The following is a 26,693-nucleotide window of genomic DNA, read 5'->3' as shown; positions in this document are numbered from 1 at the left end:
CTGAAAGAAGTTGATTAAAGAGTTCTAACAACTAGGATCTACACCTACATCTACACGAAATGGTTGCAACTGGTAAGATGCTAAAATAAAACATCTCTGAAAGAATTCTTGCTTGAAAGCAACCACTATGCCGGAAAACCAAGCTGGTTTGTACTCGGCATTGCCCAACAAGATAGTCACTATCCATGCTGGAGGACTCGTGTGAGGCAACTTTACCGCAACGTGAACAGGGGCCAAGCATTCTGTCTGTCTTCTGTATTTTCGAGGTCTAAATTATAAAAAATAGGCTAAACAAGCCGTACATGACTGTGCCAGATTACAAAAAAGTATGTTTGTCAAGAGTGTTGCTCACTCCATATTCAAGCATCTGTCGCGATTGATGCAAGTGCACTGAAAGATAACGAGCCTGCTCGTTTGTGCCCCATGTTGTCGACATCTGGGAATTCAAAGAGACGGAGCTGCGAGAAGAGCGTAGGTGCTTTAGTAAATATTGGTAAAGGTCGTAATTTTTTTTGGCAATGGTGTCATACAGTGACGTACTGAACTCTGAAACAAAGTGTGCAAAGGGTCGTGTGAGTTTCTCCACGGTGTTTCGTCTTGTATGTCTGCGCTATACTTTCGCCAATATGAACAATTTTGCTCAGAAACACACATGAATGATAAATACGTATTTTTTAAAATCTTGTAGACGACGTCAGCTGCATTCCATCTATCAGCAAAATAAATAGATTATAAGCTTGGTCAGAAATAAAGTCGGTAGGATTTTGCGAACCTAGAATTGCACATATCTCCCTAGAGGGAACTGAAACCGCAAAGAGGAGCACCAGCGTAAAAATACCGTGGTACAAATCAGAGTAAAGGACGCGAGTGAAGCGAGTGACTCCTTATCGAGTGCATATATATATATATATATATATATATATATATATATATATATATATATATATATATATATATATATATATATATATATATATATATATACGTCTGTGTGCGTGTGTGTGTAAAGAGAGAGAGAGAGACTCTGCTACCGCGGTAGGTGGGTACCGTATGAGCTGGCTTCTCTACCTTGACGAAATTTTTGTCAGTACAAAGCCAACAACCCTTTCTTTTCCTGCTCCGAGTAGCACGTACAGTTTAAATTCCTGTGCAGGGAGCGCTGACATTTTGAGGAAAAATTTGTTTGAGATCGGTTACCTGCCTCGAGCATTCTCATTTTGTCACTTTCACGCTGTGTACTTGACGCTGATCACTGCCGGGCCCATTAAGGAACCAAAATAAGAAAACCCCACCAGATCCCTAAAACACGTGTTTTACGACCAGAGTCATGTAAACATTTTTCTCCATTTGGTCGCAAAGGCCTTAATGAGGATGTATTTTTGCTCGGTGTTTATTTCGCTGGTCATTTACGGGAATGTAAAATGCCAGTCTCCTTGAACAAACGCAGCTAAAGTAGAGCCTCAATTAAAGTTAGAGAGTGTCGTTAGGCGTTTGGGAATATCTGTGCCTTGAGTCGAAGTTTCACACTCGCCACCTCTTCCCATTAAGCTCCTCACGATATGTTTTCTTTTCTATCTCATTTTGGATGTTGGGGGATAAAAATAAGAGAATTAGGGGAGTAGAAAACTCATACCGAATGAGAGCAGGTTTGCAAAGGTTGAAGACTGAATTCCGAGAGTTCTTAGTCTCTTGTTGAGATGCTACGGACGAAAGAGTCGAAAAAAAGAAAAATGTCATTTTCATCCCAAAGACGAAAAATTGAATGCTTTATCAAGGTTAACGATGCACTCAACTGCATGGGCCGTGTTCAATGACGCGCAGGGACGACATGCTGGCGCGACGCACACGCGCGATATATTACTGTTGGGGAGCTTAAACAGCGCCCTGCGTCTAAGAAAGACGCTGGCATGACGATGAGCGCCGGAATCGCGCCTGGATAGTGCACGAGGTGAGGCTGTCCGCTTTGTGTCGGTACCCAACGAAAGATTGCTCTGGCAAAGTGCTTCACTATTGCCTTTACTGCGCATTCCGCTCAGACCGATGTACGCGGCTCAGTTTGGTATGCACAAAGAGGCGCAGCAGAAAATGCGTCTGCACACAATATCCATACAAGCAGCGGAAGGCATAGAACCCCCAACCACACGAAACAAAGTTTTCCGCGGATTTTCTTCTTCGGCCCGTCGGCCGACGTCTTCAAGGACAATGCTGGCTCGACCGACGCTGAAACCCGTCCACACGGGATCACAGCGCCGTCAGCCGAAGTGGCTAGCAAAGCACGGAAGCTATAGCCGACGACGCGTGGCTACCGCAGGCCCCTAAGCCGCAAATCTGCGGACAGCTTTGTCCTTGTCGTTCGGCCTTAACGCTGCCCTGGTTTCACTGCAGAGCCGATCGACGATAGCGGGGTGGTGCGCCCGCTTGTATTCGTGGTTCTCATTTCTTTCTTTTCTTTTTTTTTTTTTGCCGGCAAGCACGCTACATGTCTTTTGCGATCAGCTAACTCTCCCCACCCGGGCATCGCCTTTACCATAGATACCCTGACATCACGTCGGAGGACAACAAAGGTGGCGCCAACGTCCCGAATGAGCCTCAGGTGTCCGTATAACTGCAATAAAAATGGATGCAGAAGTTTCAGGGCATGATCTTACAGAGCGTATTTTTCACTGCTTTTGAAGCGAATAGCTCCATTTGGCTCTCATCCGCTATTATGGTCGGTGGAGCTTGGAATTTCACGGCTGTTACACAAGCGGTGGACGTTTTTAAAAGAGTTAGAAGACAGATGCATTAGTCCATGATGGTGGCGCTCCAACTCTGCCTTGTGGTTCTCTGACATAGCGACTAAACTCAAGTTCTCCCGTAGCGCCATGTGTGCGTCGCCTTCTCGACTTGTACTTGTCAGTTGACGCTGTTATTCGTTTACTTCGAATCAGGACCAACTTTCTCACCAACAAGGCTTAACTACCTTACGGTCACGAACGAATTGCAGTTATGGCCTGTTTACCTAGGTACGCGACAAATGAAGGCTTATTTGGACATTATAAATACAACACCTTATAGGCGACAAGCAACATCTCACGAAACCATAGATATAAAATGCCAAATCGCTTTCGCAGCACCATTGAACCACCGTAAGCGGTTGAAGTGTGCAACCATTTGCTGTTACACACGTGACAAGCTGTGACAAGCTGTGACAATTGAGAAAGAATTCCGAGAAGCACACGCATGTAAAAAACAAGTTGGAGTTTACTATTGGGCATACATCTTCAATGCAGGTTAGCATTCCCTTTGAAAGAATCGGGCTTTTCAGCGATGAACTCAATGCTTCAACTTCCATATCCTCGTCCGCACGAGACGCTTTCGGGTAGTACGGGAAGTCGCGGAAGTGCGAATATTTTGTGCGGAAAATTTCCTACGCAGAATCGTAGAGAAACCTACGGAGAAACGTATCGACTTGCGCGAATCGATTCACCGCCACTCGGCTCCCTTGTAGTTTGCGATGTCGTGTTTACGGAGGCGTCAGCTCGACACTCGCGGACAGGTTTGGCAAGATACAAGAACGAATGCGACTCTGAAGACACCACCCTTGCTTTCTCAGGCGGAGCGCGAAATAATCGACCCTCAGGGCTTCCGAGAAAAACTTCTTTCATTGTAACAAACGTCATTATCACCCTGGTGACAGGGTGACGAGAGTACGATGTCAATGAACTTCTTTCAAATCCGTTTCGATTCGGGTTGTTAACATGGCTTGGAGCGCAGAAAGCGCGTGATCAACTCTCCGTGCACGAAGCTGTTCCCGAATTATGCCCTAAAACGCAGACAATGCTCTATTGTACTCGCAAAAAAAATTAAGAAAGGAACAATGAAATGCTACGCTTATGCTGCTACAAAGGATAAGATGGGTATGTTGCTTAAATATCCTCGCAATATTGGCAAAGATGCTTGCAGTCGCGTGTACCACATGACAAGGAGCTGCGTGCCTGTTCCGTGCTATTGTGATGGTAGGGGTGGTGTTGGTAAAGGGGATGAGCCTAAGGGCAGCGGCTCATGACCACTAAGCGAAATGATCTACAAAATTGCATGCCGTTCATAACTGCAATATAGTCGGTATAACTTCTAGTAAAACAAAACACCAATGAATATTATATGAAAGTTAGAAGAGTAATAAACGCACCACGTAAGTGAGCAGTCAGACGGATCCCGGAACCAAGTGTTGCCGCCGTGATCCTTTTTCTGCTAATATTATCTTACACGTTAGAAGACGGTGCGCCTTATTATGCGTACTTACGTTTCCGTATTTTATGACGTAAAGACACCTGCATAGAAGTGACACGTTTTCTCCAATATTTAGATACACGCTCACACACTTTTGAGTGCAGCTTGCATGCCCACCATCCATTATGCAAGGGCTCAGAGGCGTGCCATCCTCTAGTTCAGGGGTCTCAAAACTTTTTGACCGGAGGGCCGGATTGGCAACCATTCGCGTTGTTCGTCCAGTAAGCCAATGAATACTGTTCATAAATAACACAACGTAAGATATAGGAATTCAGGTTGCATGGTTGAGAACAGAAAAAAAGGGTTGTTCTTCAAACGCGTAGTCACCGCACATTTCTCAGTCTCATTTGAATAATACTCATACGCTTCAATTTAAACAACCTGCCTTTTCTGACATCTCCTAAAACGTCAACATTCCCAAGCATGAAATAGCCGGACAATAAAGTGCTTAATAAAAGTTAGCGAAAGTTATTTCGTAAACTTATATGCTGGTAGTGTTCGTAACTAAGAACTTTATTCCGAATAATCGACGTGCTTTCTTCAAATGACTCCTTATTTCAATTAGTTGCAACCACTTGCTCGCATAACGTCCATAAAAGGAGCGAAATAACTATTTGCAATTCGAATTTCGCGTTTACCGGAAAACCTTCGGGGTACACTCATTTCAAATTATACGTATATTTGTGGGGGCAAATAAACATGTGTAAATTTTCTGGTAGCATGCAGTAGTACTTCTGGTTCGCAGTCATTGTATCTGCAGCAAGCAAATATCTATCAGTCGTTGAGCTGGAAAGTATCACCATTCTTTACAACGGTCCCGTTGGTTTTGCTGGTGTTGGGTTACCGCAACGCCAATATTTATAAGATCCTGTTTTGACTTTTGTGCGCAGTGTTTACACATAAGTAGTGTACAAGCGTAGGCCATTTTGTGCATAATGTCAAGTGTAAAATAGCTCACGACGTAGGACAGAGGAGGTAGCGTTGTTCTGTCTTGCTCTCTGTCTTGTGTATTCCGGTGTTATCCTTGAGAATGTTTACGCTTCAATAGATGTAAGGAAAGACGACTCCTGTAAGTTAGAGTATACGTAAGTAAGAGTATAAGTGTTCGAAATGTAAGGCGACCACGCGTTTTAAAAACGGGCGTTTTTTTTTTCTATTCTCAAACATGCAACCTTAATTACCATATTTTTCGGTGTGTTATTCCTAAACAATAATCATCCGCGTGCTGGGTACTTCAAGAGGTATCTTCAGATATGCACACGCGTTCTTAATGGCCCCCATGGCCAATTTTCTTCCGTGGTTAAACCAATTAGCATGGCTAAAAAACTAACCACGATTGATGCAATAATAAATTACTAATATTTATTCAACCAATTCGCCAAGCCTCAGAAAGTAAGGCTTACACGGCATGTTTTGAAGTGGGGTTAAGAAACAATAAAGGCAGGTGATTAGAATTGAATTATGCGGAAAATCTCGATTTACATATTAACCACATCGCATGGTTGTCTCTGAGAACGCACATCAGTCATAATTAATGACCTTCTATAGCACGTAGAAACATCACAGTAATTACAGAGTACAGGAGAGATCGAAATGACCCATACGGAAATGGCAGCGTGCGACATTACTGAAACAAGGCACGAAGCCAAATATGAATGAGGACAGAATAAAGATATAACAAAATTGCGAAGGCAGTAAATGTTGAAGTGAGAACGATGGCGGCCGCCTGACTGCAGCATACACTACTTGAAACACCGTGCTATACGAATGGCACCAATCGGAACGGCTAAAAATTGCAACACATTAAGGCCAAGGCATCTTATTAACAAAAATATCAAAAGTGAAGATCATGATAATAACGAAATGTGAGGTGTACCCTTCACGAAAAAGTTCAGGAGGGGAGGAAATATTAGCATATTTAAATTAACGTGTTTACATGTTTGGATAATATGTGTACAGTGCTCAGCCTTCAAAACGTGATACCCGTGCTAGCCCGCACTTTTTGCACCAGTGGAAGCAGTGGGGACACCGAGATGATACATTTTGGTATGATATGGAAGCGAGAGTATTTGTTAGATGCACTGTGACTGAATTCAGCCCATCATCGATCACCAGCGATCCCGCATAGAGAATAAAGCACCGGCCCCCATGCGGTCCAAGTAGCGCGTTTCAGTTGCTGAGCACTGTATAAATAAGAAAACATGTGATAAAATTAACTTTCCGCGCAAGGCACTAAGCACAGTGTGCGATATTTGAATGCGCGTAAATTTTGCCCCGTCGCCAACACGTCAGACCGGGTAAGATTCGAATACATTATGGGATTTCATGTGCCAAAATCTCGATCATGAGGCGCACCATACTGTGGGACTCCGGATTAATTTTAACCACCTGGCCGGGGTAATTATATAGAACATTAATATTTCAGTGAACTGTGACGAAAACCTTTATTAGCCAATAATAAGCAGAGAACTCAGTGTTTGTCAGGTAAATTACCCTGTATGCAGATTTCCAATTTTTCATTCTGAAGAAAGCTTACTTACAAAGGTAGGTACTGTGAATAATCAACACAGACTTGCGGGCAAGTTGCTTTGAGTTTTGGAACTCTTCAGAGCCTAGGAAATTATAGAAATTGATACTGTTTTCATCTTTGCACTTGTTCTTCAAGACATACTTTAAGATTAGTTCAATTACTTCTAATTGGAAGGGACCTCGCAGTGCTTCCTCATCGAAGGGAAATGGATTTTGGGACATTTGTAGTTCCTTCTTCCTGGCATCAATCTCAGGGAATCACTTAAATCTTAGGTACAGATCACTGAAGATTCGTGTCACAAATAGGGAAGCAAATGCGGTATTAGTTTCTGCGACCTTCGATTTTGCATCTGCTTCTCAGAAAACTGCAGTTTTGCCCTGAAGGCTTTTATGTCCATATATTAGTGATGAATAAGGCGCGTGTCTTCTTGCTGCTTCACTCTGAGCTTATTATTACAATAATGTTTATATGGACGAACTATAGGTTCATTTCCGCCGTCGTCGCCGCCGTCATCTACGATGTCGATGAGATCGACGAAGAACAAAGTAACAGCGTCGAAGAATAAAGGCAGTTGAAAGCTATAGCGGCTGTCAGTGTCCCCTACTACTTCATTGTGTTGAATTTTGTGCAGTGCATTTATTTTCTCGCAGTCTCGCTAATCGGGGTGGTTGGCAACCTCTAGTGATACCGTATACGTCTTCTCCACAAATTCAGATTCTGTCGGCTTCAGAAATTTATGAAATTGGCTTTGATTGGGTCCATCCATGGGACCTCGTAGAGCTTCAAGCTGAAACAGGTTTCAGAACGCAGGACTTGTTCACGTATTTTTCGCGCGGGACTTGCTCATGAATCAAGCAGTGCAAAAAATTTCACTCTCAGAATCCACCAAATTCAGCAGCTTTTATTATTTTTCCTCACAAGTCTGTTTATAACGCTGGACGTTGTGTTTGCCTCATCAATTCTGACAGATTTTTAGTGCGTTCCGCTAAACGTTGTGCGCAGACACTGTCTTTTCCAACTCTTTAAAGACGTTCTCCCATATTAATGTACTATGCATGCAACTATGCACTGGGAACCTGCAGCACGATGTGGACTCAGGAAAGAAGATTTATATACATCAGATAGTATTTATATGCAGTAGTTTTTGCGGGAAACGAGCAGGCGAAAGGTATGCGGGTCCAGCACGCCTGGACGAAGTCGAGAAAGCTTTAGACGTGGTGGCTGGAACCGACCAATCGGAGCGTCACGCACTCCTTATTCGCGTGTCGCGTGGGGGCTCCTGATTCGTCGGCTCTTCCTCGATCAAGGTGACGTTGTGGTGTAATCTTGCAGCATCAGTGAAGCCGGTTCTCAGGATGAAGAGCGATAACGTGAGCTTTTGTGGAGAAACCCCATTCGTAGGTGGAGGCACAGCGGAGGCTTTGCTGTTTGATGTGTAGTAGTGCAAAACAGACAATAAAGAAAAAAAAAGTGGAAGCTTCGTGGAGAATCAGATGGACTGCCGCCGGGACGAACCGATTAGATGGCCTGCGCAAGCCGTATCCGGCCAGGGTCCCGTAGTTTATAGACGCCTCTCTAGCCGACAGTAGCCTTTCTGATTCTGCTATGAATATTGGAAAGCAAAAACAATTGTTTAATTTCGACACCCCTGTTTTGGATAATTTGATAGCTGGAGAGATAATTCGGAGAAACGCTCTGTGTGAAGAATACATACGAGCATTCTCACGGCGTAATGACGTGGTAGAATTAAAAAAGGCACGGTGTTTGAACAGCGTTAGCATTCAAGCGCCTACACTGCCATTCGTTGCTTAAAATATTTTTTGTACGTCGCGTTGTACTCTCCAGCGTCCTAAAATAGTTTCACTGATTTTAAAACAAAGATCTAAGTACAAATGCCTTGAAAGTACACAGTGGAACACAAGGGATCGACGCCTGTGGGAAGGCCTCCGCATTCATTTCTACCCCCTAGGTCTCCTTCGCGTGCATCAGTTGCACTCTACAGAAGCGTTTTTCGCAATCCACTCTTATTCGAATGCAGCTGTCACTACCAGGAATCGAACACTGAACCTTGTGCTACGCAGCACGACGCCATAGCTGAAAACGTACAAAACGAGATAGATCATAGAAAAATAGAACAAGCTACTGCCTGCAGTTTCTCGTCGCGGCTTTTTATCGTAGTATTCAGCATATACTCTCATAAAAAGAGGAAAAGTATAAGGAAACACTAAATGGTTTTTGTGCTAAAACTATTCAGCACACACTACTAAAACAAACCTTTTTCTTTAACTGGCCTGCTGTCTTTAGCAAGTGCCTCCGACTCGACGTTAGCTACATAACCTTGCTAAATTTCCTGCATGATGTGGTGTCGCTCCCACATTCGATTGGTTTTTCGTTTTTTTTTTAGGTCCTCGTGACAGGTGCCTTCAATACGAATAAAAAAAAGTATCTTTAATTATTGGGAAAAATAAAGCTATGTGGATGCAATTAATTTGTACTATAATGCTTTAAAAAACGAATTTCAGTTCCAGAAATGTTTCAGGAAATACAGGAATGAAGGAAACGCAGAAGGAGCGGCGGCAGTGAATTGTTCAGGTGGTTCGCAGCTTAATCGCCGAATCATTCATATGATACGCAACTCTTTCACCAGGAGCAGGCGGTCTGCTGCCACATCTTTCGTAATGTAAGGAAGTTCACTCAAAGCTTTCCTTCCAGCGCTAAGGAAGTACACAGAAACATAGCCGTAGGCGATCTTGGCGAACGATGCAGCGGATAAATGAATTTCAGCGCGGTGCGCTTTTGGAAGCACGGATCCGATGGTAAGGCGGCTGAATTCGCAGGCCCCGCGGTTCTTGTGATGCACCTTCCAAGTAGCGGCGAAGACGGGCGCGTACGCGTGGAATGGAAGTTGCAGGCCTGCCAAGGTATAGGCCGCAAATAAGGAGGACTGAAGCTCAGAGGCAACTGTGCGACTCCGCCGAAAAGCCTGCACTTGGAATTAGCCACTGCAACGCGAGAAGCAGAGAATTAGGATGATTCTTTCCCAGAAAAAAAAAAACGATTTGCCGCGAGAGCTTCTCAGCGCACCTTCCCTGCTTTGAGAGGTGATGATGTGCATTTGGCGCTGCGGCACTTGGGATTCTGCTCACTCTGGAGAGAACTAGAACTCGTGCGTACTCAGAACTCAGATTGTGCAAGACGTCTTAAGTTTTGCATGTCTAACGTTGACCTCATGCAGTGGTAACTTACTGCGAAGTGGCTCCTTCGGAATGGATAAAACGAGCAAAAGGAAAAAAAACAAACAAACTCGAAAGCCAGAAGATTTAATATTTGAGGTCAAGACGATCTTGGTACGAATTTTAAGCTCGAGGCAAGAGGGTGAAACTAATGATGCTCTTATTCTTTATTCTTCTTAATAAACATAGAAGTTTATCAGAGTAATCAAATAGTTGTTTGAGGTAGAACACAAGGAAAGGAAGAGGATTCTTGAGAAAAGCTGCTTCATAAAGAAAGTCGTTATGGAAAAAGCTAGTTAAATTTCGAGTATATTTGCTGTCCTTTTGGGAAAAAGGAAATGCATTCGTTCTGAAAAGTATAAAATGAAAACGAAACTTTCATTGACTATTCAATCATTAATTGTGTCGTATTATGTCGTCTAGTTATGTGTATAGCTGAGCTAACTTTCTCGAAGTAACGGATTGCATTCCGTGTAAGTATACCACCAACCTGGAAACGCTAGCGTCCGCGAATACTTTCGTATGGTTGGCTTGCCGCTTGCCTTTCCTTACACAGGTTCCAGTAAGAACTTGCGCCCAATAACAAGCAGATAAGCACACAAATGACATGTGAAGTACGAAGTACAGTACGATTGATTTCAAGTACAAATTACAGGCTGCAGCGACAAAGAGAAGTCCTCTTGTCGAAACGTTGCATCCTGCGACGTCCCTTGTTTGAACACTACTCATATCGAACCTGCATCTTCCCGTAAAACTTCTTCCTTGTTTCGAATGCAAATAAGAGCCACTCCAGAAAAAAAAAACGGGGGAACACGACGATAAACTTCAAAGGGTGACGCACGCATTCTTTCAATTTTCCACGACCTTCTGGTACTGCTGCGTTTTAGCCTTTCCTTCGCCTTTTTAACAGTCGCACGCAGTATGATATCCCCTTAAATAAATAAAAAAGATAGAAAACGTCCTTCCTAATCCCTTGTGCAGCCGAAGTGCTTGGCAGTAGTCTTCCACCACTCCTGTAGCAGTTGACAAAGTCGGCACTGTTTGCATTCGAGATGAGATTGCGGCTATTTCTGTCGACAGGCGCACTGCACTCCTAGTCGTTTAGTCTACTCTCATGATTTTATGTATGTGCCCATCATTTCCTTAATGCCTTCGTGTAGCTTCGGGATTAGTCTTTTCTGCCCCTGCGTTTTCGGAAGTCACTCTGAGCCCTGAATATGCACGCAATCTAACGCTGGAGTAGCTTTAATGTATATTGCTGCAGTGCTTGTCTGCACACGACTTTGGGGAGTCTGGGCTGACTGTTTGTTCTCCGCATACGCCTGATATTCTTTTTTATATGCTGCGGCCGTGTTCTTCCTCTACATTGCGGGATAAAAAAAGTGTTTTTGTACGTTCTTAGGAGCCATGAGGCTCAATGTGACTTTCTGATTGAATTGAATTGTGGTGTTTTACGTGCCAAAACCGCGATTTGGTTATGAGGCACGCCTTAGTGGGAGACTCCGGGCTAATTTTGGCCACCAGACAATGATTAACCTGCCCCCAATGCTCGGGATACGGGTGTTTTTGCATTTCCTCCCCCCCCCCCCCCCCCCCCCGTCGAAATGCGGCCGGCACGGCTGCGGTTTCACCCCGCGACCTCGTGCTTAGCAGCGACACACCATAACCGCTAAGCCACCGTGGTGGGTAATGCGGCTTTGTAATCGGTCTTTCGTATTTTGAAGTGTTTTCCACACGTTGAGCGTGCGAATTCGGGTAAGGTATGCAACCTCACATTTCGTTACTTTTTTTTTTCTGCGGAGCAGCATGGCGGGCCTGCTGCCATGGTAGTGCTTTCTTTCTAGCTCGCTTTCAGCCGAAGTGATGGTTGTTATCTGCTGCTATTACCCTGTCAACTGAGTATGAAGTGTATTTATGCTTGTACCGTTTTATTTGCTAAAGATCAGCCAATATGTGGCGTTAGCGAATCAAGTCCAGGTACCCTCGAGAGAGGAATGGCGTTGTTGGACGGCCAGGGAAAGATTATTGCGACCATGCAGCACAATCAACAAATACAAAGTGATCTTGACGCAAAAATTACAATCGTAATCGACAGAGTCAATGCCATAGAACGCTAATTATCCAGCATGAATGCGTTGTCTCAATGGATGAAAGAAATGGAGTTAACAGTATCACTGATGTACAAATAGATTGTCATTCTTGTCGACAAGACGGGTGAACTGGAGAACAGAGAAGGCGAAATAACCTAGTCATTTATAGTTCGAACGAGGTATAGGATGAAACGACTGAACAGATTTAAATAAAAATTAAAGTAAATATTGTCACGGGAATCACGGGAAAATGAGAAATAAACGTGACTGGCATTGAGAGATTCAACAGACACGGAAGAAAGGTATAGACTGCAGATCGTGTACTGTTATAATAAAATTTTTCGATTATCGCAAAGAGTCTTCCGTACATGGGGCATTCTAATATAAGCTAAAGGACACTGTGTCGTCACCATCTGAAAGCTTTTTGAAGCGACTGCGGGAAGTACGAGAGAGCTTGCGGAAATGCGCAGCAGAAGAAAAACAAGATGGTGCCAAGATTAAGCACCTGTTTGACAAGCTGAGTGTTAAAGGAGTGTATTTTGGCTTACCCATGCACCTTCCTCACTGCGCCTTTTAAGTTTGAATTGCAGAAGTATTGTTGGTAAAGCTACTAACTTGGAGGCGGTTCAAGCATTGCATGACCCGCATGTGGTAATATTGATTTAAAGCTGATTGAACCATGTAGTTTACGATAGCGAGTTTGTATCGAAACAATTCAGCTTTTAATGAAAGGACCGGGATACAAGAGGCGGCGGAGTACGCCGTAAAAAAAAAACTTACAAATACTTCTAATGCCTGAGATGACCAGTGTTGAGCGTACACTCTATAAAGCATATCATACAAAATATACATCATAGGGGCAATGTGTAGGCCTCCTGGCTCTTGTGAGACTGATCTTGACGAACTTCAAAGCTATTTACCAGCACACATACAGCCTGCTGCCTGAATAATTTTGGCAGGGGACGTCAATGTACCAAATGCTGAATAGCGATACTTTTCACATAAATATTCCAAGGATACATCAGGTGCCGTATTGCTTGACTTAGCATTCACTTTTGACTTACTGCAGGTTGTAGATGAATATACGAGGGTGTTCAAGGTACCTCGAAGTCAAGTCTAGTTTTGTTTTTTCTTAGCGGGAAAATTTTTGCTGAAACTGGTTGCTATGTTTTCCTAGGCATCTTAGATCATCAGGCTGCAGTAGTAACTTTGTTTTATATTTCCGTCAGTGAACAAAGTATAACCTTAAATTTTCATAGTTTTCTTTGTGCGGGTGATGCTTCCGTGGTTGAAGTACATTCACTCAACGTTGACAAGTTTTCGAACAGCACCTGCGATGTGCACAAACTCTGGAACGATATTAGATGACTTGTAAATGAAACCAAACATAGTTCTGTGTCAATTTTATCAAAGAAAAAAAGGAAACAAGAATCACTGGGTTTGTCGGGACACGCTACGGCTAAAAGGAATATAAAAGAAATTTAAGAAAAATAATCATGTCAGTATCCTCTTTTTTACGAAAGATAACTATGTGTCATATGTTCATAACTTAAACGCAAATGTAGCTCTTGATTAACAGCCCTGTTATAGTGTGTCTTTATCTAACTATAATGCTGCGTCTCCTGAAAGACTCTGGTGTTCAGAGATGCCAAAATAATATAAATGAGAAATGTTTGAAACCAACGGTGTCCATGTTACTGATAAGGTAATCTATAACGCTTTTATTGGTCACTTTAAACCTTTGACAACAGCATGCCAGCGAGTTTTAGGCATCGTTACCTCCGGTCAGGGATGTTTCAAGCAGAGAAAAAAAGACATACTTACGCTTTGGCGCGATAGCGCTAGGGGCCCTGTGTCGCAGTAAGTTCGGTGTCGGTGCCTTGCGTCGGACGTCGTTTGGCGAAAAATCATTTCGAACCACAACCACGCAGGCCCTCCACGAGGCGCACAGGCGTAACTGAATGAATTCCTCAAAGTAAGATGCACCCCGAAAATCGTAAAGTACAGCCGATAGATACAACCTTCAGACATGATGGCGTGGTATTGCCACTGAATATACTAGAGAAAAAGAAAGCGTAATTCTGTTACGCGAAAACTCAAACGCAAACCCCTTCCCCAGCGTTTCTACCATTCACAGAGCGGCGCGGCCCGCTAGTTTCATTGCAACACCATCCAGATGGCGCTCGCCTCTGCGCTTCCGCCGCCCACGCAAGAGGCCGCATTTCTACCAGCTCGCCCACTCACCTTCGGGCATAGCGCTCGCTGCCAGCGTTTCCCGGTGAACATAACGGTCACATAAGCTGCAGTTGCCGAGAAGCGTGAGAAGCAGTCAGGGATCTTTGAAAGCTATCGGATTCCACCCCTTAAGGGGAAGCTTAAGCGTCCTTCAAATTTTTAGGTAGAAGTAAAACAGTCATGCGGACCGGATCCCATCCCAAATATGTTTCTTAAAAGATGTCTGAATGGGTGTCCAAGCACCTTTATATCTCATTTTTAAGATGTCTGTGAGAGGAAAAAGTACTGAATGGTCTGGGTTGCTGCTAGAAAAAAAAACCGCTCCACAAGAATGGAAATAAGCAACGCGTTCAGAAATACTGTACTATCTCAGTATTGCCTACCATTTCTTAGATGCTTCAACACATTGTTCATAACAACATTTAAAAATTTCTAAATGAACCTACTGTAATCGCGGAAGAAGGTATGCTACATGTATTTTTTTTAATTGAAACCGTTAATCATTTCGCAGTAGCAAATAATAGTGGTAACCAAACTGACGCAATTATTATGCATTTTAGCAGAACAGCTCTCAAAGTTTCCCATAAGAAGCTACCTTATATACCAAATGAAGTCCTCAAAAATAAACAATTGATAACCTGTATGTCGGCCTATCGAAGTACCCGGTACAAATATGGTACAAAGATCACTCTTCAGAATGACGTTCAGTAGGCTCTGGCGCCCCACAGGGATCCGTTTTTGAGCAGCTTTTATTTGTAATACTTGATACTGACATCATAAGTAATATTTCTTTAAAAATTAAACTTTATGCCGATTTTGGTGCAATCTCCTCGTAGATCAAAAATCTTTCTGACCAACTCAAGGTAAATCAGGACTTCCAGAGGTTTATTTACTATCTCAATTTTGGTAAATGGAAATTAATTTCCAAAAGACAGTTATATATAGTTTTTAATTTCAGTGTAACAGTCATGAAACAATTTTCTAAACAATGTGTTTCTCGCTGAAACAACTCGCTTTAAATACTGAGGACTTTGGATAAAGCGAACAACTTTCATTGCTCAAAGCACATTGATCGCGTTACAACTAACGCCGGAAACTCTTCCATCTCCGAACAGTTTTAAAATTATCAACCCCTGCTCTTGTGCTGTTGGCCTATAGAACTGTTATCGTACCATTAGTAGACTATGCTTCAACAATCTGAGAACCTTTTATAAGACTGATATTGACAAAATAGAGAAAATACAGAAAGAAAAGGCTGTCTGTTTATGTGTAACAGTTTTGGACGTGCCTTAATAACAACGCTGATGACAAAGGCGAGTTTACTTGGCCCAGAGTAGACGCGGTTCTCGTCCTAATTTCTTTCCCAGCTAATTAAAGGGCTTTACAACAACGATATATCAAAATAATGTTTTTCTCATCTGGATACGCCACCAGACAAAGGCATGTTCTGACAATAACTCCCTTTCGCAGACGAGTGAATTGCTTCAAGTATTTCTTCTTTCCGAGAGCTGTCAACGAGAGTATCAGTCTAATGGTGAAGTTCTTGAGCCTAATTTTGATTCCTGCGTTTCTAAACTAATGTTCTAATCTTGTCCTCCCTAGTAGAAGCGTATTATGTTGTGTTGTATGTATGTATATGTATGTTGTTTGCATTTGTTTCATTTTCTTTTTCAAATATGTCACCCGTTTTGTTTTTCTCGCCCACCCTGCCAAAATTTCCAGTGGGGACTGCAGTATTGATAATATATAATAAATAAAGTAAGCAGATAATGCCTTGGGGGGACTGTGCACGTAATTTCAATCTATATTTTGCTTTCTTTATGTGTGAGGAGAACTAATCTGACTACGTATTTTATCCGCCTTTTTGCCACCTTTACACCATGCCCGCTATTGGGTTCACTGATTTAGGGGGAATGCCAGTGAAATACCTGTACAAGTCAACATAGCAAGTAAGTTCATCGCGCGTGTTCTAGTCAATGGCCATATGTACAAAGTATATTTGTATACTGCATGTTGCTCGAATGGGCTTGGAGGGTAGACGCTGACGATGTGTTGTTTTCTCAGATTTCACGACGCATGCGCATCAAAATTTGTTGTCACCGAGTCGCTAGTGATCACGAGAGGCAAGTTTTCATAACATGTAAGCGCTGAATGGTGATGGATATTGCTTTACGTCTCTCCGCGATGTACTAGGTGATGTGCATACCGGTGCGAATACCGTGCCTTTGCTCCTAGAATCAGGTAACATTGATACGCAACCCCGCGCTCCGTTTTTATTAGGGTAGCGACAACTCCAATACCACCAAATTTGGCGGGCTCAAATTCTGACACTCTATTTTGCTTAAAGGCGCTATGCAATGGTTGCCTGATTTGAGACGAGCTGATAAGGTGCTGGCGATGGAATGCGATTAATTAAATTCCATTATAAATGAAATGTGCATCCGCCAACAGGAGGGAGATATGTTTGCCTGTTTCTTTTTAGAGCGCAGCTCTTTGGCGTCCGTTCCTGGGTTTCGCGTCGTCGTCGGCGTTGTCGTCGGCCTCGTAACCAGCTCCGCCCCCCTTTCATCCCCCCAGCGCTAGCAGCGACCGACTGATACCGCTGGATGCCGCTGACGCCGCTAGAGAGTCAAGATAACGTGACTGCATAGAACACCGTCGCCGCCATGCAGAAAGAGGAGGAAAGGGTCCCCCCCCCCTGTTCTTGTGTGGCGGATAGGGTGCTCTTCAGTTGCCGACGCGCCGGTTATTTCACGTAGGCCCCGGCACGTCGACGAATACGTGACCACCTTCCCACGGCTAGACCTGGTCCTTAGCGCTGCGGAAGCGAGGGTATCATATTGTTTGTGTCGGCATCGGCGGCGTTGTCCCTGAAACCAACTCCGCAGCTGGGGTTGACTCACTATCGGCGTCAGCGGCATCAGTCAGTCGCTGCTATCTCTTCCCTCCTCCCTTTATCGTGTTGTCCGCTTGCTGCGCGCGCTTCTGCCCCCATCGTTTGCCGCTGGGTGTACACGCCGCCCCCCTCCCCCCTCTTCCTGCGAGTCTCCGGTTGTCAAAGCGCCGGCTCGAACTTAATTCCTTTCTTCGCTCCTCCTCCAATGCAACCCCTGTGCGGTGGCAATCAGAGAGCCAGATCGGTGGCGGCGGATCTGTATATGTGCACCGCCCGAGGCGAAATTGCCGCTGCCGTTCGCCCTGTGCGGTGGCAATCAGAGAGCCAGATCGGTGGCGGCGGATCTGTATATGTGCACCGCCCGAGCCGAAATTGCCGCTGCCGTTCGCCACTGCGAAATTATCTGCCAGTTCTTTCTGAGCCATGAGCGAGACGACCGATGGAAGTCCTCCGTCTGCTGCTGCTGCTGCTGCTGCTAAACGAGCTGCCAGAGCAGAGGCCCAGCGCCGTCGCCGTCAGAATCCAGAGGTGCGTGCCGCCGAAGCAGAAGCGTACCGTCGCCGCCGTCGAGATGATCCAGGAGTACGGGAAAAATAAAAAAAAATTCTGTGATAGCGCATACATGTGTTGCTCGATTTCTTTGCCTCAATCTATCGAAAAGGTGAAACAGCTTATTTGCTGCGCTCAAATTTCGCATTAGGAAGTAACGTAATCGTCGGTAATTTTTTTTGAACGAATCAAAATTATTATTTTTTAAAAGAATTTATCTCAATTGTATATGAACGAAACCATTAGACTCGTGAGATGTAGAAGCAGGGAAAGCGATGTTATGATTCCCATTTTTAATAATCACTACGGCAAGTACCACTCAAGCAGGCACACTTAAGTATAACATAAGTTTACACTCCCGTTGAACTCAACAGTGAAAGTGAACGTCCCTGGGAATGGACATTGAATAATAATAATAATAATAATAATAATAATAATAATAATAATAATAATAATAATAATAATAATAATAATAATAATAATAATAATAATAATAATAATAATAATAATAATAATAATAATAATAATAATAAATGTCAAAAAATATCATTTTTGTAAGCTATCAAATTCCGAATGCCTTTGTACAAGCATACGTGCTCTGGGGCTAACTCCACTGCGCCAACAAAACAAAACAAAATGTAACAATTGCCAGGGTATGAATCCTGCCAGCGCACACGGCACCGGATCAGTGATGCAGACTTCTTACCACTTTTCTTACTCTTCCATGTTTGCAAATATGACACTTTTTCGTTAAGCGCGTCTGAATTGCCTTTCCGTGCGAAGCACATGACCAGTTTTACGCGGCCGCGGATGCATCGCCCTCAAAACGACGGCAAACCCAAAAGCGCCTCTGGTATTTCCACTTAACACACCAACATCAGAATAAGGGTACACACGTCGCCACGGCTAAAGAGTGCAAGACATGCGCACACTGACGTTGGGAAAGAAAATAAGTAACGGTGAAAAAACAATCTGAATATAAAGTAACAAATGTCAAAGTGAAAGTAAATTCACTCAGTAGACTTGCTTATCTTGAGGACATAATATACTAAAACACACTAATAAAAAAAGAAAGAGGGCGAAAATGTGCATTTAAACTTGTCTGAATATTTTGACATCTTCCTTTGCATCCCAAAGCAGGGGAGCACGAGCACCGACTTTCTTGCAGAAGAAAGTATGCTTTATTAAAATATCGTTATTCAGGCCGAATTCTTTCCTCAGCTTGCCGACACACTGCCAAGGTCAGTCTAATGCGCGATCTTCGAGTGTCGTATTTCCCTCACATTCTTGGTCCGAGAGGTGGTATTCTTTGTTCGCGGTAAATAATGCAACGGGTCTCGTCTTTTGTTGAGGCTCTTTCAACGGATACGCCTTCGCGAACTCATTTCATGCACAAAAGTATACCCTGAATTCTTAATTCTGGAGACTCTTGAGTCATTCATTGCTCTATTCACTGAATTATTGAGCAATGAGAGCAAGAATTTTCTAGGCCATTCATAAATGAAGAGGGCTTTTTGCTGCTTTTACTATCGAGTGCTTTTTTTTTTTCGTAGTAACAAGAAAGAGGAAGACATGTTTACTCCAGTGGACAGTGCCAGTTACTCAAATCTTTTAATTGTTTGGTAGTAGGGAGCTAGCGCGCTCTAATGAAAAAACAATGGGCCGATATAGATGTCAATTTCACACGTTAGCTTAAGCTTGATTACTAACGTCTTTATTTTTTAAGGGAATGCCCCGATTGCCTTGAACATTAGAGGCGTGTGTGTACTTCGGGGGCCTTGGTTGTTCGTGTCCTTGCAGGTGGTCCCCAAATAGACGATGGCCTGGTCCGTCTTCATCGTAGACGAATTCGGCAAGCTTCGCCCCCAGGTGGGAAACATCTTCCTGATGGATGCGGCGAGGTGAAATCCAACTATCCAATGTGACTGGCTGGATATCTCGGCGTATTCCTTCTATGATACGTTTTGTTGATTGCCTCGTCCTTAGGCGCCTAGGACAATCCCACATCACGTATTGTAGTGGCTTGTTGCTGACATGTTGTGCACATTCTTTCGTTCAGCTCATCACGAAAGAACACATGTCTCTTGCAGGGTGGCATCATTATATTGGTGGCTAGCCTGCTCGCAAGCACTCTGGTTCCTCAATGTAGCTGTCTCGGCATTTCCAGGAAAGGAACATCACATTGAGATTCACTCTCTTCTCCTGCTCTGCGAAGCGCAGATTGACAGGCAGTTTTAGCATTTGTGGGTGATGATCGGCAGGCTATATCTTTTGTGTACGCCACTAATTGTCGTCTAACAGCTGCTCGTGCCTCGCTGTCTGCCAATTCATTTCCTAGTACCACGGCGTGTGCCGGTACCCAATTATTTCAGCGTTGACTTCCTTGTGCTGTCATTAATTTGTGCTCAACTTGTTGAACTTCCTCAACGATCGGCATGTGAATTCTCCGTGGTCTAGACCAAGCATGTTCCGCTCTTTCCGTGTCGGTATACAGTTCTTTGCTTTGCATGTTTTTTATAATGTTTTTGTGCCCATGATGCTGCCAGGAGCTCGGATCCCAACTACCAAGTAGTAGTGTCCATGTCCAAATGTAGAGAGAGAGAGAGAAAGAGAGAGAGAAAGGGCGCATACAATCAAAGGGAGGGTAATCAGAGGTAATTCCGGCTGGCGACCCTGCATGGGGAGCAAAGAGTAGGGGAGAAAAGAGAAATGGAGCGGAAGAGAGATAGAAAGAGAACGAAATCAATTTCTTTTCTAGCTAGATGGGCTTACAAATCACGAAGTAGCACCGACGATACCGATGCTGAACTTTCTCCGGATTGAGAGAATTGAGATTTCTCCGGATTGAGAGTGTAGTTAGACTTAGATGCACATCAAAGAACCCCAGGTGGTCTAAATTTCCCCAGTCCCCCCTACGGCTTGCCTCATATTCATATCGTAGTTTTGGCACATATAATTCTATAACTTAATTGAGGGGAAATTGTAGCCGCGTCTGTCAAAATAACGGCCAAATAAGGGTCGATGTTTTGTAGCAGAGCGCACTTTCATACGCTTTTGCCGGTCCACGACTTCGTTTTGGAGGTGGTGGTGGTGGTGTTGCAGTAGGTGCGGCTAGCGTGGCATACATAGCCGGTAATTGCTCCGCCTGATGCTCCTGTGAATGTCACTATGTGGGTCATCAGGTGTCGAAGAACGCCGTTTCTGGCATGAAGAGAATTAGCAATCGTTGCACTCTCTTCCTGAGAGCCGCGGGCCCTTCGCGGAAAACGAAGTCTTCAATGGTCCTGCTGAGAATTGGACTTTCCAACATTGTGCCATGCATATTTGACGTCAGTGACGGCCGTGCCATTATTGACGGCAAACACATCAACGTCTTCCAAGTAGGAGCACTTGCCGTTGACGAGCAACCCCATGTTGTTGTCGGTAGCCAAGCTTGGTGAGATCTTGTAGTGATGAGGTCACTAATAAACCAATAATTTCTGGCGGTTTTGCTTTATGCGCAAGTTCTCGTTTTAATTGCTAAGTACGGACAAGTCTTCCACCTTCGTGTGCATGGGTAGACCTGTTTTGAGCCGCAAATCTTCGTGATGTAAGCTTTCCATTTGTTCTGTTTGTGTTAATGTTACCTTGTGGTAATTCTATCCGTCCAACATGTATGAAGTAATGAGAGCTTGAACGATCTGCCTGGCTTCCCGTTATTTCATGTTTCATTGTAAAGTTTAAATTCATCGTATGAGATGTATGAGATGTATGAGATTGAATTCTTTGGTTATTTTTGACATCCATGTCGTTTCTGTTCCGTCTTGATCGATGATGCTCCCAGAACCTTGATAGAAAAGCGTCATGCAACCGCGGGGTTTCCTAGTTGTAGGTTAAACATGTGTCGAACTTTCTCGACTTCTCTTGCCGATCCGTTTGAGACCACGGCGCGTTCTGTCTTTTCACCAGATTCTTTCATGTTCACAATCTTAAGGAAAATGGTGGTTACATCGAGTCATTCTTTATGTGTCAGTTCCTGTTCTTCCACTGATCCCCTAGTAGCCCAAATTGTAATATCATCAGCAACGGCATAGCGTAATCCTGATATGCTAATCTGAGTGGCAGCCTTGCCATTACTAGGTTAAACACGGTCGGTAATAGTGCCACTTCTTGCGCGACGGTTACGTTATTTTCTGTGACTGGATTGTATAGCTCGCCCAAGATGATTTGATGTACTCTGTCCTTATGTAAATTCTTAATCAAGTTTAGTAGTGTTCCTGTAACTCGAGCCAGCACGGCGCTTTCAAGAACCGTCTCGTGACGCACGCGGTCAAATGCTTTTCTGACCTCTATGCCGACGCAGCACGATACTGTGTTTTCGATGCTGGATCAAGAACGTGTTTCTTAAATTTCTTTACCTTAACCATGGACCGCTGTTATAACTAACGCACACACACATGCACAAACACATTGTGCCTTATACGTGCAAATATGTGGGTATGGTCACATGGAAGACGCCAGTTGCATCAGAACTGTTACACTGTTTGTTGCGTCACGCAGTAAGGGCTCACGTACACCGGCGACTCGCAGAGGTCGCGTGACCAATTTGCTCGGAAATCAACCAATTTGGTCAAGTAGTTCACGGAGTGACTCTGCAGCTCCGCGACTTAAGTCGCAAAGCTGCCGAACCAATCAGCGGTGGCGGAACAGGACGTCGGAATACGATGATGGGTATTTAACCTATCCGTGGTTGTGCGAGTAACGCGAGCCGTGCGAATGGCAGCAATTGTTAGACATTTCGTTGAAGCGACAGGCAGGTAGCAGTCTTCTGTGTGAAGATCGGTCGCGGTGAGCAGCTCCTCGCTCGCAAGTCGCGAACCACTGTCAGTCGCTGGTGTGAGTGTCGCACCAAGGCATGAAAAAGGAAATCTTTTATTGCGATAGCAATTATATGGACACTTCAGGCGCATTTCTGCAGTCGGCATCGGCTGCTGTATGTGCGAGTGAATGCAAGTGAGGGCGAGCACGCGATCACGGCTCAGTCTCGCGCACGCAACGGTGGAAAGCGGGGAGAAAGCGCGCCGCCTTCCGTCGCGCTGGTGCTTCGGGGGCAAGGTAGCGAGAAGGGGCGCGTTCCACTGGCGGGTGACGTGCCTGTTCATACCGCCGATAAAACTACTGTCCTTACTTCGTATTGGTAGCTGTCCACTAATTCGCCATCGCAATCGATGCTTCGCCTTTCGGTCGAAACTGCCACTTTTTTCTTCTGCTTTGAAATATTAAGAAAGTAAAATATAAACTAATAAACTGCGCGTATGATTTGTCTTATTGACACAATAAGTCCATAAAAGTTCCCAATAAGAAAATAACAATACAATAAGCAGAGGTTTTTAGTGCTGCAGTGAACAAAATGGGTGTCTTCAAGTTCCCTTAATTATTGTGCTTCTAGAAAGAACATTTGCCGTCGCCTTGATAAGCATATTCTAACATCCCCTTACGAAATTCTCATTTTCCCTAATCTGAAAGTTACTGCAAACTACATCAGCAGCTACATCCCTCGAAAAATAAAACATCAAAAAGGAACGCAAACAGAGCCTTCAATGTTGTCATTACTATGCATGTGGCCTTGTTCTTCACGGGGAATTAAGCCTGGCCAATGGGCACAGGTGCTCAAATAATGACGGAGAGATCTAGCTCTATATGTCGCTATATGTCACTGTGGGAAAAAAAAGCTACCCTTCCTGCGGCATACAAGTGACCAACTTGGTAGCCTCGCGTATCACCAACACTGACCCGGTTCCTTTACGGAGCGGCAGACGAAATATGTCCAATCATCCGGATTCCCTGGGGTGTTATCTTCTGCGCGGACTCGCGAATACTCTGGAAAGTGGCCTTAGGTCGCAGGCCCGCATAACAAGGCCTCTCCTTCTGATCAATCATCTGTCCAGCAGCTTCAACCATGTTTTGCCTGTTCGACAAACTTTGGCTGGCTTCTCTCTTCAGCCTATATTTTTCGCGTCACTCTGTCTCCTACGCTTCCGGATATGGCACCGCTAATAGCCGGTTTATCTTGGTGCTGTTGCAGGGCCTCGATCACGTTTAAGTGAGCTTTTCTGGTATTTAATATTGAGATCCCTTTTCATATATATTTAAGCGAAACAATAAATTGACTTGGCCAATGTTGGATATTGCCGATGCTTTAGCCGCCTCAAGTAGTATAGTAGTATAGATTGCGGTAAGGCAGAAAGGGCTATCTCAATAGTGCTGTGTACAGACCACGAGTGCACAAACTAGATTGTACACAGAGAGGTCTCAGGAATGCACACGTGCCATAGAAGCAAAATAGTCAGTTCATATGCAGGTTGTTAGCGGTATCCCTATGCATGAAGTCATATAGTCATAAAGTCAACGTATAGTAGCAATTCGGCACATTGCTTCCTATGATGTGGCTGCGGCAAATGTATTTGTGCACTCTTGTGCTGGCGGTCTTGACGTGAGATACGTCAGGCCCGGTTTATGCTAAAGTGCCCGTGGCTGCCTTAAATGAGAAATTCTTGGACAGAAGCTGCAAGCCTGATGCGATGTAAAAGGGCGGCCGTTGGGAGAATAACTGGTGCAGGAGCCTTTTTCTTGTTTATTCGTGACTCATCAATATTCTTTCTCTTTCACGTTGCAGGGCGTCTGAAAGCAGGTCTTTTTTACTTGAGCGTTAAGTAGACGATTCCCCTTGGACACGTTCAGTGCTATACGAACAGAGAAGGCGTTTTGTGCTACTTTCTCCAGAACTAACAGTATACGCAACCTGAACTTTCAAAGACTGTAATCAAAACTACTTAAGTAGGTGACTTGTGTGGAAGCACAATGAATTCTAAAGCTGCACAACTAAGTATTCTCATCCTTAAAACCAGAACATTGGCAGTTTCTGCAGCACCTTTACGTGTATAATTGTTGCCCGTGACCAGAATCATGTTAGACGAAAATTGCCAGGATATATATATATATGGGCAGACAACACTGTGCCATCATAGGCGTTGACAATGGCCAGTCGTCTTAAATAACATAAAAAACCCATAAAACCGCGCCATTCACTCCGCCTTTCGTTCATCTCTCCATTCATCTGTGTTCTTTCTGATTTCGTGTTCCCCTCCCTAAATTCTCCTCCCTCAGTTCCTTTTTTTTCTTCGACAGGCGAACTTAATCACTGTCTTACAAAGGAATGAATGAACATTTTTATCTTTTTCAGTACGTGCTATTTAGATGTTGGTGCCTTTAGGCGGTGCCGGCTATTATTTTTCACATAGAACAAATGTACAGTAAATATGATCTAACAACCCGGCATCGAACAAAGAAAGAAAGTAATAAGATAAAGAAAGTTGAATAATCAGGTGACGTATATAAGTACACTAAATACAGTGCATAGAAGAAATCCTGATGATCTCACTGTCTAATGGGCCGGCTGCCTTGCTGGCTAACTCGCTGTTTACAAATGCAATTATTTATAACATGTACTGCAAAGCCTGCTTTCATAGAAAGAAAACGTACGGTGTTGTTTATTACGTAATGCAGGGTCACAGCAGATTAATGCACAGAGTTTTTGTCGCTTGACTCGCGAACCTAAACTTAGTTTGACGTCGGGCCTCGACGACACGTAAAATAATCTCTCGGTGCCAGCAAAGGGCGGCGTGAAGCATATACTACGTGTCCGATAAGCACGCGTGAATGCGCACGCAGGCGAGCCGTGTATGGAAAAAGCAAAAGCACGAAGGAAAATCAAGCAACAGAGATGCACAACGAGTGGCTGTTTTTGGCGATGATGGAGTGGCAAACATGAGAAATAATTGAAACTGGAAGTTAGGTGGTGCTTTTTCCAGTAATGTTCCCTTATGGTTGCCATTTCTAGATATTAAGGGAATTTATGACATTGTGCACAGGGAATTGCTACGCGATGTTTTCAAGCACGAGGGCATAGATGATGATTTCGTCGAGATGATGAGGAAGGTATGTGGGGACCACCCAGTACAAGTTGTTTGGGCAGGCCGGCAGTGCAAAGAACTACGGAAATTCACCGAAGACTGAAGGAAGGATGCCCGCGGTCTCCGTTGCTATTCACTTATTATTATTAAGAGTGCAGACAGACGACGGGAAAACAGTGAATTCGGTTTTGATTTATTCCATATCCGTAATAGGCAAATGGTGCAGTAGAAGGTCCCTAAGCTGATTTACGCAAACGATATAATTCTAGTAGCGGATAACTCAAGAAATTTAGATACTTGCGAATATATGTGAGAATGCAGCAACAAAACCTGGCATTAGGTTTAGCAGAGAGAAATCCCGTATCATGATTTTTAATAGACATGAGTAATGAGGTGGTATGAATGCATCCCCAAATCATATTTATTGCCAAGCAATATAAAAACCTGGGGGTATATACAGACGAAAAAAAGACCTATACTCAGGAATCCACCAAGATAATTTACAAACGAAGGGGAAGCGGTACACATAGAAAACTTTGGAGCTATAATTAACAGGAGGTGGTGCGAGAAACTTGGAAAGGAGTAATGGTACCAGTGCTAACCTTTGCAAATGTCAATCTATGCGTAAAAACAGATATTTTGTCGGATTTGTAAGTTCACCAATGATCCGTAGGCCTGTCGGCTTTAGGGACCCACGGTAAAACCACCAATTAGGCAGTGCAGCATGATATGGGTTGGGCATCTTTTGAAGTAAGAGAAACATAGTGTAACTAGTTTTGAAGATGCACTAAGAGAAATTAACGAAAATAAATTGGTGAGTAAAGTGCACATATATTTGTAGCTCAAAAGAGCAGACACAGAATGGAGGAAGAGGTCAAGAAACTTGGCAACCAAGCATAGCGCAGTTGAAAGTTGAAATAAACAACCAAGGGTCAT

Source organism: Dermacentor variabilis, chromosome 5 (assembly GCF_050947875.1).
Source record: "Dermacentor variabilis isolate Ectoservices chromosome 5, ASM5094787v1, whole genome shotgun sequence".
Taxonomy (NCBI): Eukaryota; Metazoa; Arthropoda; class Arachnida; order Ixodida; family Ixodidae; genus Dermacentor; species Dermacentor variabilis.
Note: the sequence above shows the minus strand (reverse complement) of the source record.